Source organism: Triturus cristatus, chromosome 4_1 (assembly GCF_964204655.1).
Source record: "Triturus cristatus chromosome 4_1, aTriCri1.1, whole genome shotgun sequence".
Classification (NCBI taxonomy): domain Eukaryota; kingdom Metazoa; phylum Chordata; class Amphibia; order Caudata; family Salamandridae; genus Triturus; species Triturus cristatus.
In genome coordinates this window covers 1351576081-1351593071 of record NC_140585.1, presented here as the reverse complement: position 1 = coordinate 1351593071, position 16991 = coordinate 1351576081, and the positions used below count along the sequence as shown (strand labels likewise).

The window sequence follows — 16991 nt, the reverse complement described above, 5'->3', positions numbered from 1 at the left end:
TGAGGTAGGAGCAGACGAGGGCAAACATAATAATTTTTTTAAAAAAAGCAGATCTCCATGGGGGCAGTAGCCCCAATCCCCTGCGCCATAGAGCGCTACCGAAACACACTTATTTTTATAAATGTGTAACATATCAAATATGCGACGATCCCCCAACACTTATTTTTATAAATGTGTAACATATCAAATATGCGACGATCCCCCAATTTGATTGCAAATTTAAAAACGTGCCACATGCCATTACTTGAAAACATGATGCCAAGGTAGTAAAACTTATTTACTAAAAGAATTTTCTGGTTTTCAATATGGAAGGAGCTCAAGTTCCTTATTTTACGTCCGCACGGTAAAATAAAAGTCTTGGAGTTATTGAGTTTTAATTTCCTTTCCTTTATAAAATCAGAGAATCTATTCATTAGTTTTTGTAGACCAATGGGAGTTCTTGAGAGGAGAACCGTGTCATCGGCATAAAGCAGCACAGGTACCTCCTGTCCCTCAATTTGCGGGGCATCACACTTAACCTTTTTAAGATCGGCTTCTATGGCGTTAATGAAAAGGGAAAAAAGTAGGGGTGCCAACACACAGCCTTGCCTAATGCCAAGACTCACCGTGATTTGGCTTGTACATTCTCCTTCTGGGCCATAGCGTATTTTTGCAGACAATTTAGCATAAAGTCGTGCCAAAAAGAAAATGATAGCCTGGGGGGGCACCTAGGTCCAAAAGGGTTGACCATAGTAAACCATGATCTACCAGGTCAAACGCGCTACTAAGATCAGCAAAGCAGAGGAAAAGAGATCCCTGCTTTGCGCACGTATATTTCCCAATAATGAGATCTAAATTTACACATTGTTCCAGGGTTCCCCGACCTTTCCTGAACCCATATTGTGATTGAGCCAAAATCCCATTATCCTCTGGCCAGTCTGAGTCTAAAAGAGATATAGGGCGGTAATTTTTGGCTTCAGACCTAAGGCCCTTTTTGTATATGGGGATTATTATGGACTTCCCCCCAAGTCAACTGAATCTTTTCCTCTACAGCCGCATTAAAAACGTTAGATAAGACAGGGCCCCATATAGTTGTGTCGGCTTTGTAAAGATCAATTGGCACTCCGTCTGGCCCGGGAGCTTTCCCTCCTTTGCTACATCTTAAAGCAAGTACTACTTCAGAGGGAGTAATATTAAGGGGGTTAATAGGCCATACGACAGTGGATTGGCTAGGCAAACAAGAAATATCACTATGGTTAAAAATAGATGAAAAGTGGAGGACCCAACTTTCCTTACTAACTTGAGAAGTGATTATCGGAGCATCATCATTCCTTAGAAATGGGCTGTTGACAGTATCCCAGAAGAGCTTACTATTAGATAACTCAACCGCAGCCGTCAACTTGTCCCATGCCTCGGCCTGGAGTTCACGTTTCCTACGTTTTAGCTGTTCCTTGTAGGCTATCCTAAGATCAATAATAAAAGACCTATTCCGGGGACTACACAAAAGAGCTTTCTTTAGCTTCTGTAGGGCCTTGGTACAAGCTTTGTCAAACCATCCACTGTTCTGTTTGTCGCTTTGCATTAGAGGTAGTCAGAACCTTGTAGATATTGTCATTAATTGAACTAAAACATTGTAGGATACCTAAGTGACCAACCTTAGCTTCAAGACACATGCTTATCTCGGGTAGACAGAGAGTAACAATTCTGTTCAAGTACGTGTCTGAGTTAGTGGCAGTCCACTTAATCCTATGGCCATCAGGCCTACTTAAAACAACATCATTTACAATAGTTTCAGACCCCTGTTTCTTATGACCCCATAAGGACAGACATAAAATAATGCAGTTATGATCACTAACAGATATGTCCAAAGTCACCGGGGTTCCACAGAGAGTATTAATATTCGTTGAAATAACTAAATGATCAATTACAGTACCAGCGCCCCTACCAGTAAATGTAAGAACTGGGTTACCGTAAACATCATTTACACTCTGTAATACTGCTAGGTCATATTTATCCATAAGAGTTCAGCAACTTTCCATAGGAGTTATGTGGGAAGTGAACCTCCGGCTCGTCACTATCAGCAGCATACCCACAGGCCTCTATTAGGGATAAATGACAAAGAGGAGTATTGAAATCACCCACCCAAATAACATCAAAATTAATAGAATTATCAGAGGACAGTTTAGCAAGGGCACCCATTAATTCTAAGACCGCAAATAATCGCGTCTGTTTAAATAAGTTATTATAATAGTTAATAATCAAAACATTGCGACCATTCTCTTGCTGTAACCACAACACTTGGGAGTGGTGTCCAATCATTTCGTATGCCTTAACGACCACAGGTAGTTTAATTGACAATAATATTAGTAAACCACCCTTCGCACGGCCTGACAAGGATTCCTGGGCAGGGAGATTAAAGGAAACAAACTCATCAAAATTGATTTGTTCCTTGCACCAGGTTTCCTGCATACAAAATAAGTCACAACTACCAACAAACTCCCTCCAGCCCAGAATATCCCGCTTACGTTGCCACCCGGCTATATTCCAGGTGGCTAAATAGTAACCTGTATCGGTGAGGCCAGAACAATCATGGTGTATCTGAGGCAATAGACCTAAGGGCAAAAATACATTCTCAGTAGAAATGGGACCTGTTGACAAACTGGGGGCCATGTCATCAACTACATCCGATGGGATGACCGCCGCACCCCGGGCTGGTCGATCGACATTAATAGTAACCTGCTCAAGAATAGAGCCCCCTATCGTCGCAGCAAGTTTACCAACACACCCAGCCGGGGGCACTATATTATTCGTGTCGATTAGCTCTCCAAAGGGAGATTCATCTTGCATAACGGTGGACCGTCAATCACAGTCTTCCAAGCCCGACAGACCTTCAAACCGGTTAAACAAAGGGATTCCTGCATCCAACCTTTCAACAGAGATACCGGGTATTAACGAACACAGGGGACTCTTATTATAGCATAAGGGTGGGTAAAAGAATGTAAGCGGTAAAGAGTTGATCTGGGAGACCGAGTTGTTTGCGGGCCAAGCGCAAATATGCTCCACGGCCCTTCAGTCTCTAAAATTTAAGACAACACAGTCTCCCTTTACCGATTTAACTTTGGGACCCACCCAGTCCACCCGACGTGCAAAGATAATTTCTGCTGAAACCGACACTGGTAGCGGCCTGTGTTGATTTAGCCAGTGAATACATTTATGTTTTAGGTCCAAAAACTCCTCTCGTTTCCCCTCAATCAGTTTTGGAACTCCCGTAAGAACGACATAAGAGGTCAATTCAGGCAGGAGATTTAAAAATTGCCTTCGATCTGCTGAACCAGAAGGTTGGAGGCCCCGTTGCCCTATAGGTCTAGTAGTAACAACATTGCCTCCAATCCCATGCCCATTCCCATCCTTCTCACCAGATAAGTTAGGTTGCACCCTAGTATCCAATGGACCAGGTAGTGCAATCGGAGATGTCGAAATTACCTGTGAAGGAGGGGCTACCCCTACGTTAACCTGCAGTCCCTCTTGGGTATGAGGTATTGATCTTGAATCACTCTTGTTGACTCTACCCCTCGAATCAGATCTAGTTTGAAAAGAGGCAAAGGCCAATTCAAGACAAGAAATCCCATTTTAATGCGATCTAGTCTATCATGAATCGGTAAGACAGATTTATTTAACATTGAGTCTAGTCTATGCAAAAAATCGTCACCCAGCTTAGTATGCTTGTTATCTGCCGGTGCCAAGGAGCTAGGCAGATCTTCAAACGAGACTTCCCCTTGACCTCGACTTACAGGGGCTACTAAGTTGTTTTTTGGGGGTCCAAGTTTGCGGCTTTTGGGCAACGTTCCCTTATCATTTTTCTTCCCCCTTTTCCTTTTAGAACATACCCCCTTCGTGACAATAGCGGAAGGTAGCTTGGACAGACCCTGCTTAATAACAGAAGTCGATCTAGTTCGTACTGGGGACAATGGGGTAGAAAGGGCTAATAGATTTAAACTGTTAAAACGGCTTGAGGTCTTATTACTAGGCATGCCTTCTTCCTCAGGAATTGGATAACACCTTTGCATAACTTCCAACATTGTCTCAATCGGGGGGGAGGGACTCCTACTCCCTATCATGGTATCATCGGGTAAACCAGGTATAGTTGTAAGCGAGGGAATGGGAGATTTAGCATGTCTGATGGAACCCAGTGAAGAGCGTTTATCAGCAACGGTATCCAGCGACAGTCTCCTCTCCGTAAGTTCTATTTCATGAGCTAGTAGCGATGATGCTCTTATAATAAATCTATCTAACATCCCTGCAACTGAACCTCTAAAGGGTGACTTGTGACCTAAACAACCCGGGGATGAATTCATAGTCTCACGATAATATAACTATAACTATTAAACCAATCTCAAGGACTATAGGCACAATATTTCACACAAATACCGTCCCCCAATGAACATTTAACAGACCAGACGTTGGGGACAGAGCCCGTCCCGTCCTCTGCCGTCCACGAACGGCCACAAACGGTCCCGGGCTTCTCCCGGCGCGCGACTGCGCTGCGGTATGCTTGGTTGAATAAATACCAGCTGCAAGCAGCAGGGGCGGGAAGAGGACGCAGCTGATCGCTGTTACGGGGCTGCTGGTCCTCGCAGTCCCGTCCTTCGAGTCCTCCCGCTGTCAATACGCCACAGTTCTAAACACTGTTCCTGGGCGTGTGCTCTCGCAGGGTTAACCAGGCAAGAAGTAATAGAAGACTGAACTTCCTCTACGAACGGCTCCCGCGAAGCGGGGGCCGTGAGGAGTTATGTAGCCTCGGGCAGTGGCAGCCACAGTCCGTTTGGCCTAGATGGGCACATTTCACACACTTCCTCTTAGCAAAGACATTAATCATTACATTGTACATCAAAATGTAACTGTGTTATGTAATTGTCAACTTGTTAAATATATATTCTCTTGTATAGACTTCCAGCGATCCCCCACCCAATGATCAGTGCTCCAATCAAGAATATTCATTAAAATCTTATAATGGTGCTCCCTTCTGAGTCTTGTCCTTTTCTAAGCCTGAGGTATAGGTGCAATTAGAATAAACAATGTCATGATGATCTGTCTCCACAGTGCAAAGCTGTCACAAGACCCTGTTAATTAGAGCTATATGTGTGAAATGTACTTGTTCTCTATCTCATTGCAAACAAAAGTTTTGAGTGGTAATTGTCATGGATTTATATACTTGCAGGCTGCACTTGCATACTTGGCGCACACAGCCTTGGCTGCAGCGCACAGAGATCTTGCACTACCGCACATAGAGGAAAAAAATTAGAGGGAACATTGACAGTAATGCAAGGAAAATGTGACAGTCACATTTTGAGGTTTGCAGGACATTGTGGGTAATATAACCTGTTGGGATCCACAAGAGAGACATCACCATGTACTCCCCTGGGTGTTTAGTTTACAAGAATATCTAGAGTTGGTGGGTTTTTCTTGGAATGTACACCATGGATGAGAAAGACAGAAAAGACCAATATTACTGCACAACCATCTATTCCTCAAGCACAAACACATACCTGTTGGATTTGGTGCGAAGGTGAGTGATAGTTCAGTAAAGAAATTTTATTAAGAAGAGATTTCACAAAAATGAAATGACTTTCAATAATTGAAAGGACAAAAAACGGAAGCAGTGACTCACAGCTTGTACACTGTAAAGCTGCATCAAGGCCCCAACCGCTTTCACTGGCCATTCACACACCTTTTGTATGTGATGCACACAAGACCATTCACACCACCAGGCACGGAACACATTACAACATTCACAAAAAGGCACAAGTTTTACCTTGCTTGAGAAAGACAGAAAAGACCAATATTACTGCACAACCATCTATTCCTCAAGCACACATACATACTGGTCGCATTTGCCACGAGGGTGAGTGATGGTTCAGTATATACAATTTTATTAACGAGATTTCACAAAAATGAAATGCACTATTAATATTTGAAAGGACAAGAAACTGAACCATTGACTGACAGCTCGTGAGCTGTAAAACTACAACAAGGCACCAACCTAGTTACAGGCCATTCATACACCTTTTATTCATGTGACGCATACAAAACGATTCACACCACATGCTGCGGGCCCTTCACATTCAACACTAACATCAGCAGACCGCGCCATTTAAGGGCCCATCACTTTCACACGCCCATATGCCTTACACAGCAGCCACACCAGCTGACGGATTGCGTGGATTGATGTTTGACTACCAGTGTGTGTAGTGACCAGCAGCAAGTCACGACTTACTCACCGCCAGGCCACGCACACCGCCAGCCAGTTCATGCACACTGCCAGCCAAGCGCTAGTCCATTCACACCATCAGCCAAGTGCCAGTCCACGCACACCACCAGCCAAGTCCCTATCCGAGCACCCCGCCAGACAAGCGCAAGTTCATGCACTGCGCCAGTCCACGCACACCGCCAGCCAAGTGCCATTCAACGCACACCGCCAGCCCAGTACCAGCCTACATACACCACCATCACATTTAGGGGTTTTTTTTATACAAAGAAGAAAACACAAACAAATTGTAAATATAGACAAATCTACTAACACAAAATCTGAAACTAAATACATTGCACTAATGCCAACCTAGAAACTGAACAAAAAAGATAAAACAATATAGACCACGCAGTTCACTTTACCACTCATGGATGCTCCCAAAAATTCATTTGCATGTGGTACATTCTGAAACAATCAGGCACACAAAGCGCAGGGTACATACGAGTCTCCTTCCGCGTACCTCTTCACCAACAGACTCTACATCTCCTACTGGGAAAGTCTTTTGATGGCGTTGGAGGAATGTGATCAGAAAAGTGGCAATCTTTCAATCTAGCCACATCCTCCACCACTCCAACTCTAGGAACACTTGCCTGTTTCATTACAACAAGGCTGCCTGTTACAAACTCCTGAAACTTAGCAAAAGTCATCTTTGACTCATGACAACAATCCTTGAATACAACAAAAGCATTACAAGTTGCCAAGTGGAAAAGATGGATAGCCAACTTCTTATACCAAATGTAAGCCTAATGAAGAGTGGTGTAAGGTTCCAACCTCTGATCTACTCTATGAACACCACCCATGTGCCTATTATAGTCTAAAATGCACACAGGTTTGCGCACTTCAGCAACCTGACCCTAAACAGTCACAGGTAAAGTGCTTTCATCATGGATGGTAGTCGGCATGTAGACATCTCTCCTGTCTGCAAACTTCACAGCTAGAAGTTCCTCGCTACTCAATGCACTGCACTGTCCCCGCACAAGCTTTTGACAAACAAATTATTTTGGGAAACCTTTATGGTTAGAGCGGATGGTGTCACAAGCAACAGTGTGTACTTTGGCCAATTCCCTGAACAACTTCACACCTGTGTAGAAGTTATCTACATATAAATGGTGACCTTTATTAAAAGCTCCTCTACCAAGTTCCGACACATTGTTCTCAGTCACTCCAAAAGTGGACGGACAACCAGGGGGGTCAATCCTGGAATCCCTACCGGTGTACATCCTGAAATTAGAGACATATCCAGTCCTACTGTCACACAGCATATACAACTTAATTCCATAGCGTGCCCTCTTGCTAGAAATGTATTGCCTAAAAACAAGCGGCCCTTGAATAAGACCAAAGACTCATCCACAGCTATTTCTTTCCCTGGAGCAAAGATCTCTGAAAATCAATCTACAAAGTGATCAATGACCGGCCGAATCTTAAAAAGATGGTCACATTCAGGGTGATCTCGTGGCAACGCTAAACTATTATCGACAAAATACAGCATCTGAAACAGAAGCAAATGCCGATCACCACTCATGACTGCCGAAATATAGCAGTTGCCATCAAGGGACTAGTAGACCAATATGAAGACCTCGATGGCTCCTTAGCAAGCCCATCGAAAAAGTTAAACCCAAGAACTTCTTCATCGCTTCCAGATTTATGGGAGTCCAACAGGTAGCCCTAGAGTTGGACCTAAGGCTGCCACTGTTGTCCCTCAAATACTGTTCAGCATACAAATTAGCCTGCTCAACAAGCTCTGCCCAAAATACATTGTCCATAAACAACTGAAAAAAATGTATAGGCAAAATGTTTTCAGTATCCACTCTACACCCTGGAACACCAGTAAAGTCTGACAATGTCGGCTGCACCATGTCTGGGGAAACCCAGAGGTCAGCACTTCCAATGGGAGGCCTTGCAGCCCCAGGCTGCAAACCAGATGCCTCTTGCTGCACTATCGGCACATCATTGTCCTCCTCTAAGACAGGCACTTCATCTGCACTAGAGTGGCTTTATCATTCGATGATTCCTTGTGGACAGAAAACGCATTACCAGAATCTACCACTGCCTCCTCTGCCTCAGATGCAGTCAGTCTCTGAACCATGGTCAGACAAAGACTTAAAAGCATACCAACAACCTGCTGAGCAGTAATCCTGCGGCTATCCATAATCCTTACAAAGAAAGGAGACTTCACAAACAAGTCAACAACAACCAACACTGTGCAAAATAAGTAATAAAGTGTGGCTTTATCACAAAGAGCTATATTCTCAAAAACAATATGACTCACTTGACAAAGATAGCAACACTCACCAGCACCTACTCTGCAGAGACACAGCAAAAAGCAACGATATCCCACTGGAAAGAAAAAACAAAACCAATTACTCACAAAACTACAAAATACACATCGAGCACAAATGCAAAAATATTTTGACACTCAATAAACTGAAGCCAAACCTACTGCTATTATTACACCATTTGCAAAAAATACATTCATGCAGGAAAATTACTCATTTAGAGAAAATAGTAGAAAAAATATTTCTTACCAAACACATGCAACTACACAAACTGCAGAACCACCAGTAACGAAACCACAACCTAAAGAGCAAAAGCCTTGAACTAGAATAAAAAGTAGAAATAAAACGTTGCAATTCACTAGAAATAAAACAATTAACATTAGAACACGCTGTGTCACTACCCAAATGGTCAATCTGCCAGATGAGCCTTCAAATAGGGCCGAGAAAAATGGGGGGTGATCTTGCCCAAGGAATCTGGTGTGGTTTTCTGCCAGGCCGATCTGTCCCTTGGTGGGGCAGAACACAGCAGACAGAAGTTTGCCCCCTTGCAAAATAAATAGATCCCTAGTGTCTAGTAGGGTTTTATGCACCCCCTCCCACCATGGGGCAGAAAGGCCAAAAAACTGGTAAATCTGCCCCCGGGGGCAGAAAATATATAAATATAATTTAACCCCCTTGGAAGCGACCCTTGCCCAACGGGTCGCTTGATAGTAAAAAAATACAATATCTGGTGCCTAGTGGGGTTTATTGCCCGGCTCCCCCGCAGGCTGAAAGGCCAAAAAAGCGGGCCGATCTGCCCCCAGGAGGCAGAAAAAACATCCAGAAAATATGACCACCTTTGGAAACGAACGTTGCCCAAGGGGTTGCTTCCATTAAAATAAAATACCCTCCCGGGTGCTTAGTGGGGTTTTCTGCCCCCCCCCCCCCCTTCCCCGGGGGCATAAACGCCAATAAAAGGGCCGATCTAAATAACATGCACAAAATATGAGCTCCCTAAGGAAGCGACCCTTGTCCAAGGGGTCGCTTCCATTTAAAAAAATAAGTTCCTGGTGCCTAGTCGGGCATAAAAACTGGCTGATCAGCCCCCAGGGTGAGCAGAAAAAACATGCACAAAATTTGAGCCACCTAAAGAAGCGACCCTTGCCCAAGTGGTTTCTTCCAGTTAAAAAAAATAAATGCCTGGTGCCTAGTGGGTGCATTTTTTGCTGTGCGATAGTGAAGCAGAAATGGCCCTGCAAAGAGACATCAGGGGAGGGGAAAAACTCTTTCCTTTCCCCCGATGCCTCTGTGCAAGGAGGAACATGGAAACTACCTTCCTCTGTCAGAGGCCTGGAACCAAATGGCTTCCAGCGTGTCCAGGGCTTTCTGATAACATCAGCGCACGCTGACGTCATGGGATTCCTATGGGGGGGTCGGGGGAGGCAGCGGAAACTCTCCGCTGCCATCCCCCTTTGTGGGATGTTGTTGGGCTGCCCAGGGAGGGAGTGCCAGCGCTTCCCCCATGGGTGAGTGCCATGACGGAGTAGTTCCATCATGAGCACACGCCCACTGTGGCTTATGACAGAACCGTTCTTTCATGAGCATAGAAGGGGTTAAGGATGTTTTTGGTCAAAACATTTGCTTTGAGTTCGTTAATTCCACAGCAAGTGAACCAAACATTTACTCTATAAACGCATTCTTCCTAAAAGCATTTCTCTCTCATAAACCAGGTGCTCTAGGCATCGCTTCTTTCTAGTGCCAAAAATGAATGCACTGCTCCCTTTTGGTAGACGATGAGAAACAAATCTGATCAGTGTGGATGATATTACTGTTTATTCCTAATGTTAGTCCAATTAGTGTTTGCTATAAATATTTAAGCCGTACATACAATTTCATTTATTTTTGTACTTTTATTTTATATTATATTTTTTCCTTGTTAACTAATTTGGGGTGGAACTTTTGTTTTTTATTTTCTACACTGAGTTGGTTTGCTTAATTTTTGTTCATGCTGTTCATTAACCTCTCTAGGAAAGAAGGCCACCTTTCCTTCTCAATGCAAGTAGTATTTTTTTTTACTTGAAATGTATTGAGGAGTTGGAATACTTGTTCTACCCTTTCTGTCATGCATCACCTAACTAGTCTTATATGGAAAGATCATCATCTAGGTGAAGGGCACAAGTTACTCCTTCCTAAGTCACCGTTTCAGTTTAGTGCACCATATTTGTTGTGTTTGTACAGGTCATTCCTTACATGCTTTTCCACATTTTTACTTTATATTTTTTACAGGCTGTGAAATTGTTTGCTGATTTGCTGTGCGACCTATCCAGTCAGGCATCTGGACTTACAAGCCAAAATGTGGAGTTGCAAAATACACTAAGGAACATTTTACAGGTAATTATAGAGCAAATAAGAGTATGATTTTCTTTCAGCCTATGCTAGAGGCTGTTGTCTCATGTCTGCGATTCTTTCTATACTGTAAAATGTTTGCCTAAAATGTCATTCTAGTGTAGTATTTCAAGGCATATAATAAAACTTCTTCGGGGTGAAGACATAGGGCCTTATTATGAATGAATCCATATTTTCGACACCTGTGAAAACCTGTTTGTGAAGGGTTTGAAATTACGATTTGGTTGGTATTTAACACACCTGGTAGTTATCAGGTGCATTATGTATCTTACACAATGTTAAAATGCGGCATGTCAAACAACCTGCATTATTATTTAAAAAAATGTTATTGTTTGTATTGAAACCAAGCACAGGTAATAAAAGTATCTAATGCAGACAATGTGTTTGCTACTGTTAGTGACATCCTGGACTTCCATCTAATAAACACCACATCAATTGCCCATCAGTCGTTAATAATCCCACCATCTGTCCCAGATGGTATGATGTTTGAGGACAACCCCTAGCCTTGTAAATTAGTTTTTCATGTGTAGCACACCAATCCATTTCTGGGCACCACTTCAGTACAGTAGGGGGATTTGGAGATTTCCTTCTACATGCAGTATCCCTTTTCGCAATTATCGTAGCCATACCTATCAAGGCCTGTTATTCACTAGTGTCACCTCTGTCATCCAGGCTCCCCAGGAGGTCAACTTTGTATGTTAGTGCTATCAGTTTCTCTAGTAGTCAGATTTGTACTTTTCTTATTGCTGTAATTCTAGGGCATGTCCCACCATGTAGAAGTCAGCGTTTTGATCAGCACATCGAACGCAAGCAAGGCCAGGTAGTTATGTCTATTCGCATGCCACCGCTGGTTTTCAGCTGTATCAGCAAGGCGAGCTAGCTATAAACCTCCCGGAATTTAACAATGTATTTACCATACAAATTTTGATGGAATAAGCACCAAAATCAAAGTTGTTCCCCAAAAATACATTGTAAAAACTTACATAAAATAAGACAGACTCCATCCGAGTTTACATGTAAATAAAGTTTACTCTACATGTACAAGGAGACTGCAGGCTTGATAAACTAGTGTTCAATTTGCAGAAATTCAGCATGGCCTTTTTTTTCATTAAGCCACAAAACTGTGTTTTGGCACGTGTCCCATAAAATTATAGTACATTAGAATTTCTTCAGAATTATCAACTAATACATCATGCGTTCATTACCAGACAGTGCAGGTTACACAATTATTTGGTACAGAACCAGCCAGAAGAAGCTAATGGTGCGTGCAGGGTTGTGGTGCTCCCATGTCCAGTGATTGGAACAGTGGGGATTTTCCAAGCATAAGAAATGCAGTAAACAATCAGAGGTAGACACTTTGTTTCATCTACATATGGTATGGTAACGCTGTCTGTTGCTGGGCAAGTAAGCCAATGCATGATGCAAGTAGTATCCTTGAGCAAACCTTGTATTATAAGCTGTCTAGTTTAGCAGGGTACATTAGTTTATGCAAGATAATTCTGTTTCCGCACATAGTATTCTGGCATTGTCATCATTGAATATCATCAAACGTGAACGAGACAAGATTGATTCCACATAAAGTAAAACTCTGTTCCACAACATAATAGGTGCTTTTTATCATAACCAATACATTACATATCCCACGGTAATGTTTTTGCTAATGAGAATGTGTCACCAGTAATGGAATGGACACTTTTATTACTGTCCTCAGTGGCACTTCAAATTTCCGTAGACTGACCATCATGTCTACAGTCTATGTAGAGCATGCGAATCTACAGCAAATCATGTTTTGAACGGAAAATTTTACTTGACCTGTACGCATCTGTCTGTAGCATGTAGTATTGTAGATTCACATGCACTTTCCTCCCTGGACACCTGTATCTCTGATCCCAGATCTCTTTCCTCAAATTATCTTTTTTTGCAGTACACATGTGCCTTATTTAATGTTCACTCACAACTCCACACTACTCACCCCTGTGCAGACAACAATCTAAATTAGTCAGTGCCCACCTCTTGATCTAACCAAGCCTACAAGCCATAGTGGCAAAGGTCATCGGAAGGATCAAGTGGGGGAAGGAAGGGAACAGCGGGGAGGGAGATCTGTAACCAGAAAGAGAACAGCATACTGAGAACACCTTCTTTACATATACCAAATCATGAAAAAACCTATTAGAAATGACAGACCCTGAAGGGGTGGCTACACCTCTTATACCTGTAAATAAAAGGAATAACCCTTGTAGAGTTTGTTGCTTGGATAGAAGGGGGTGCAGTCTGTGTGGACGGACTTGTAGTGTTATAACTGCAGGAATGAAACAAAGAACAGATAGCCATATATTCATAAGCTCACTCTTTTCCTGTAGATATCAAACATCAACAACCTTGCACAAAAACATGTATCCGAAAGTACTTCTTGTGCAATGCTTCTTACACTGAACTATCTTAGCAATGCAGCAAACCAAGCACATGGAACACATGGGGTAGCGCTTTAGGGAGTGTGCTCAGAAGGACAAGGAAAATACTCTGATTAAGAGCGTGTAAGAACCGCTCTTCATGAGACCCCCCGCCGGCCGACAGTGCAGGCCGAGCAAATCCAAAACACTCCTACTCCCTCGCCGCCAGCCGACAATGCCAGCCGTAGAAGCTACCACAGAACGAGCCAGTCTCCGCACGAGTAAGCCGCTCACCAACGAGGGTTGGCTAAAGCAGGAATAACGAGTGGTGCAGGGCACCCTTACTGGTCTGGAATTACAGGAACAGAAACCGCTGCAGGAACACAACCAGGGACAAAGAATTTCCGACGACTGTTCGGGAAACCATTTCCTTTTTATGCGGTCTTCTCGCGACGTCGGATGTGACGTGTGAGAAATCAAGGGTATTGTAGTTCTTCCTAAACGAAACGGAATACCTGTAAAGTGTTCCGCATCATGAAGCGTGCGCTCGCAAGATTGCGCTCATGACACAAAGAAAAAAAACTCGCGAACGTCCAAGCCCAACACTACATGGCTGTATGCAGATCATGTGAATCTACAGTAAAGCACTCTACAAACAGGTGCTTAAGGGTAACATTTTCCTTTTTATGTTGAGCGTTAATGTAAAATAATTGTATATATTCATTTTAAATGTAGTACAACATAAAATAAAAATTTTAGCCCTATGAACTTAATTTTGAATTAAATATTCAGTTAGGTTCAAATATATTACATTGAAATATTTTCTCAAGTTGTATTTAGAAAGAAATCCCACCTAAAGGAAAATATATGTTTATTGTGTTAATGGCAAAGTTATGTATAGAATTAATTGTATTTTTGGGGGAGTGGCTTCGCCGAGCTGCGAAATGGCCGCGCGCTAGTGCGGCTCCGCCGGCAGAGCTGAATTAATCCTTCACAATGCGACACTGGTGCACCAAGTGAGAGCCTGCTGCCCTCCCACTGTCTTGTGGGTGCGGCGCCATCACTGGAGAACGATAGTGGGTGCATCCGGAGCAGTTGGAGATGAAGACGCATATGAGGCCTGCATGCGTATGATCTCTGGGAAGCCGGGACCTCTGGTGAATTCGTGGCCCTGAGCGGTGGCTGGGCGGCGCGGCCACAAAAGAGCAGTGACAGTGAGACTCCGGACGGAAGACACGCAGGTGCCGGCTGCCGATTTAGAGCTGTGAGAAGTGGGCAGAGGAGGATCCTGTACTGGAGCCTGGGAGGACAGGTACACGTCTCATCCCAGAGGGAGGCCGCCAGTAGCACCGGTGGGAACGTAGGGCGCAGCGGGGCGCTCCGCTGCTGCGGCTTGGGAACATTTGAAGCGGCCTAAATATATCAGCACGAGAGTGGGGGGGGCGCATGGTGACCGCCCCCGCTGAAGTAGTAAAGAGTGACATTGCCCTCGGGTGGCGGAGATAACGAGAGAAAGACCTCGCCTGGCAGCAAACACGTAGCTAGGTCACGCATGGCTATGCAAGCTTGCTGAAGACTGCTTTACTGGAAGTTGGCTGGCACTAGTGTGCCCAAAGAAAGTAGAGGCGTTATAATACACCGGCTGACTGCTTAGACTGCGGAGGGCGATAGAGGATACCGCGGTGAATGACTGGCGTGGTTGAAGGGGGCTGGATTGCAGAATCGGAACTGCGACCTTCAGGTCATTTGGTGTAGAGGATAGGCAGGACACTGTATGAAGTGAGCTGTACAAAGGGCTGTGGTGGAGTGGGTAATCGCAGATACCAAATAGGAGCCGCTCCACTATTGACTTGGCCTGCGTAGGCGCTCAACATTTACAGCAGCGCAGACGCTAGGACTGCAGAGGCCGGATACCACTGCGAAGCGCATCTTAGGGCCCCGGGGCAACGCAGGGACAGCCCCTGACACGCTGAACATTGCCTGCAACAGCTCGGCAGTGCAGGGGGGGGCTGTGCCGGACGGGAGATGGTGATTGTACAGGGCAACACCAGCTGAGGAGCGAGGGGCATAGTGGAGACGCCCTACGAGAGCCCTATAGGGCCGCTGCGACAGAGGGGTGTATACCTGCCCTTCTGATCTACAGAGGGGATAGCAGTCAGTGGTGTCATTTGTAGGTGTGTATTGATCCTTTGTGGAAGTGATCAGTTGCTGGCGCTCTGAGTCTCGCACCCGGCAGCGGTGTCCCTAGCAAACGGGAAGCTTGATTGCGGCAGATATCGTTGAGAGGAGCCACAGTTCGGCCGAGATGGGGAAACCGGATACAAGGCAGCCCCGGCTCACTTTTGACAAAGCTACCAAAGAGGTGTACAGTGAGACTGGTCAGCAGAGTCAGGTGGAGGAGGGTGCCGCTTGGGTGCCGCCGGCAGAGGACATCAGATCCATGTTCAAGGACCTTAAGGTAAGTCTTCACGGTCTCGACTCCAAAATGGACTCCCTCGCAGAGAGCATGGACCGGATAACACAGAGGATGGACACGCAGGAAAGTCGAATGGGAGTGTTGGAAACTAGAGTCACGGAGACGGAAGAGGGGCAGACGGAAATGGACAAAAAACCACGTGAAATGGCTGGGGTGTTATAGGTAATCAGGTTAAAGAATGAGGATTTGGAGGCAAGGTCAAGGAGAAACAACGCAAGAATTACTGGCATATCGGAAACTACAGACATTCAGAACATGGAAAGATACATAGAGACCATGATGAAAGAGCTTTTTGGCCCGACCTTGTCCCCCATGTTCCTAATAGAGCGGGCTTATAGAACATTAGGCCCTACGCCACGACCAGGTGCTCTGCCGAGACCTATCCTGGCAAGAGTCCTCCACTATAGGGATCGGGATGCGATCCTCCGATCGGCACGGGAGAAAGGGGACGTGCAATACGATGGGAACACCATTGCCATGTACCCAGACTTCATGTTGCAAGTTCAGGCGACCCGAAGAGAGTTTCTGCCAGCCAAGAAGATTTTCCAGCAGATTGGAACGAAGTACTCGCTGATATATCCAGCCAAGTTGAGGATACAGGGTCCTGGTAAGCCCACCACCTTCACGGATGCGAAGGCTGCCCTGTCGTACGCAAAAGAGCTGGCCAAGGCGCAGAGACCAAAGCCGCAGCTAGAAGATCCACGTGCGGCAAACAATCTGAGCGATAATGACTGAGGGCACCGGAGTGCTACACCGGTTGACATGACTTTGAGATATTGTGTAGTGATGGTTCAGTTGGTAGGAACGTTAATTGAATGTAAGAATTTACTAGATAGGGTTGTCAAGTTCTCTGGTGATGCTGGGGTTATCCCAGCACATATGTTGACACAGGCACGTAACCATATTGGCTCCATGACTTGGGGCAGTCAGTGGTTAGCCCGGCCACCCTGCCATGAGTGCAGGGGTGTAATGCCGGCGGACCTGCGTTCCCCACGGGATGATTCCCTTGGGGCTCCTAATATGGGGCTATTGTTTGCAAGTTTGGGGAATGGGAGGGTGGGGTCACAACCTGTTTGGCGGGTTGGTGTGGGAGGGGATGGGGGGAAAGGGCAAGTTACTTTTTGGATATCTGCCAAAAAGATAAATACACACCCAGTAGTCGATGGTGGTTGACAAGA

The 16991-nt window shown here is 44.8% G+C and overlaps 1 pseudogene across 1 annotated transcript in view; it reads left to right on the top strand.

Moving 5' to 3' along the window:
• LOC146856666 (FIGNL1-interacting regulator of recombination and mitosis-like) overlaps positions 1 to 16991 on the top strand; it is a 1045039-nt pseudogene that overhangs the window by 392582 nt on the left and 635466 nt on the right. The window contains exon 4 of the transcript XR_014981545.1: positions 10828 to 10932. The product of XR_014981545.1 is annotated as an FIGNL1-interacting regulator of recombination and mitosis-like (transcript). The remainder of the gene's footprint in view (positions 1 to 10827; positions 10933 to 16991) is intronic.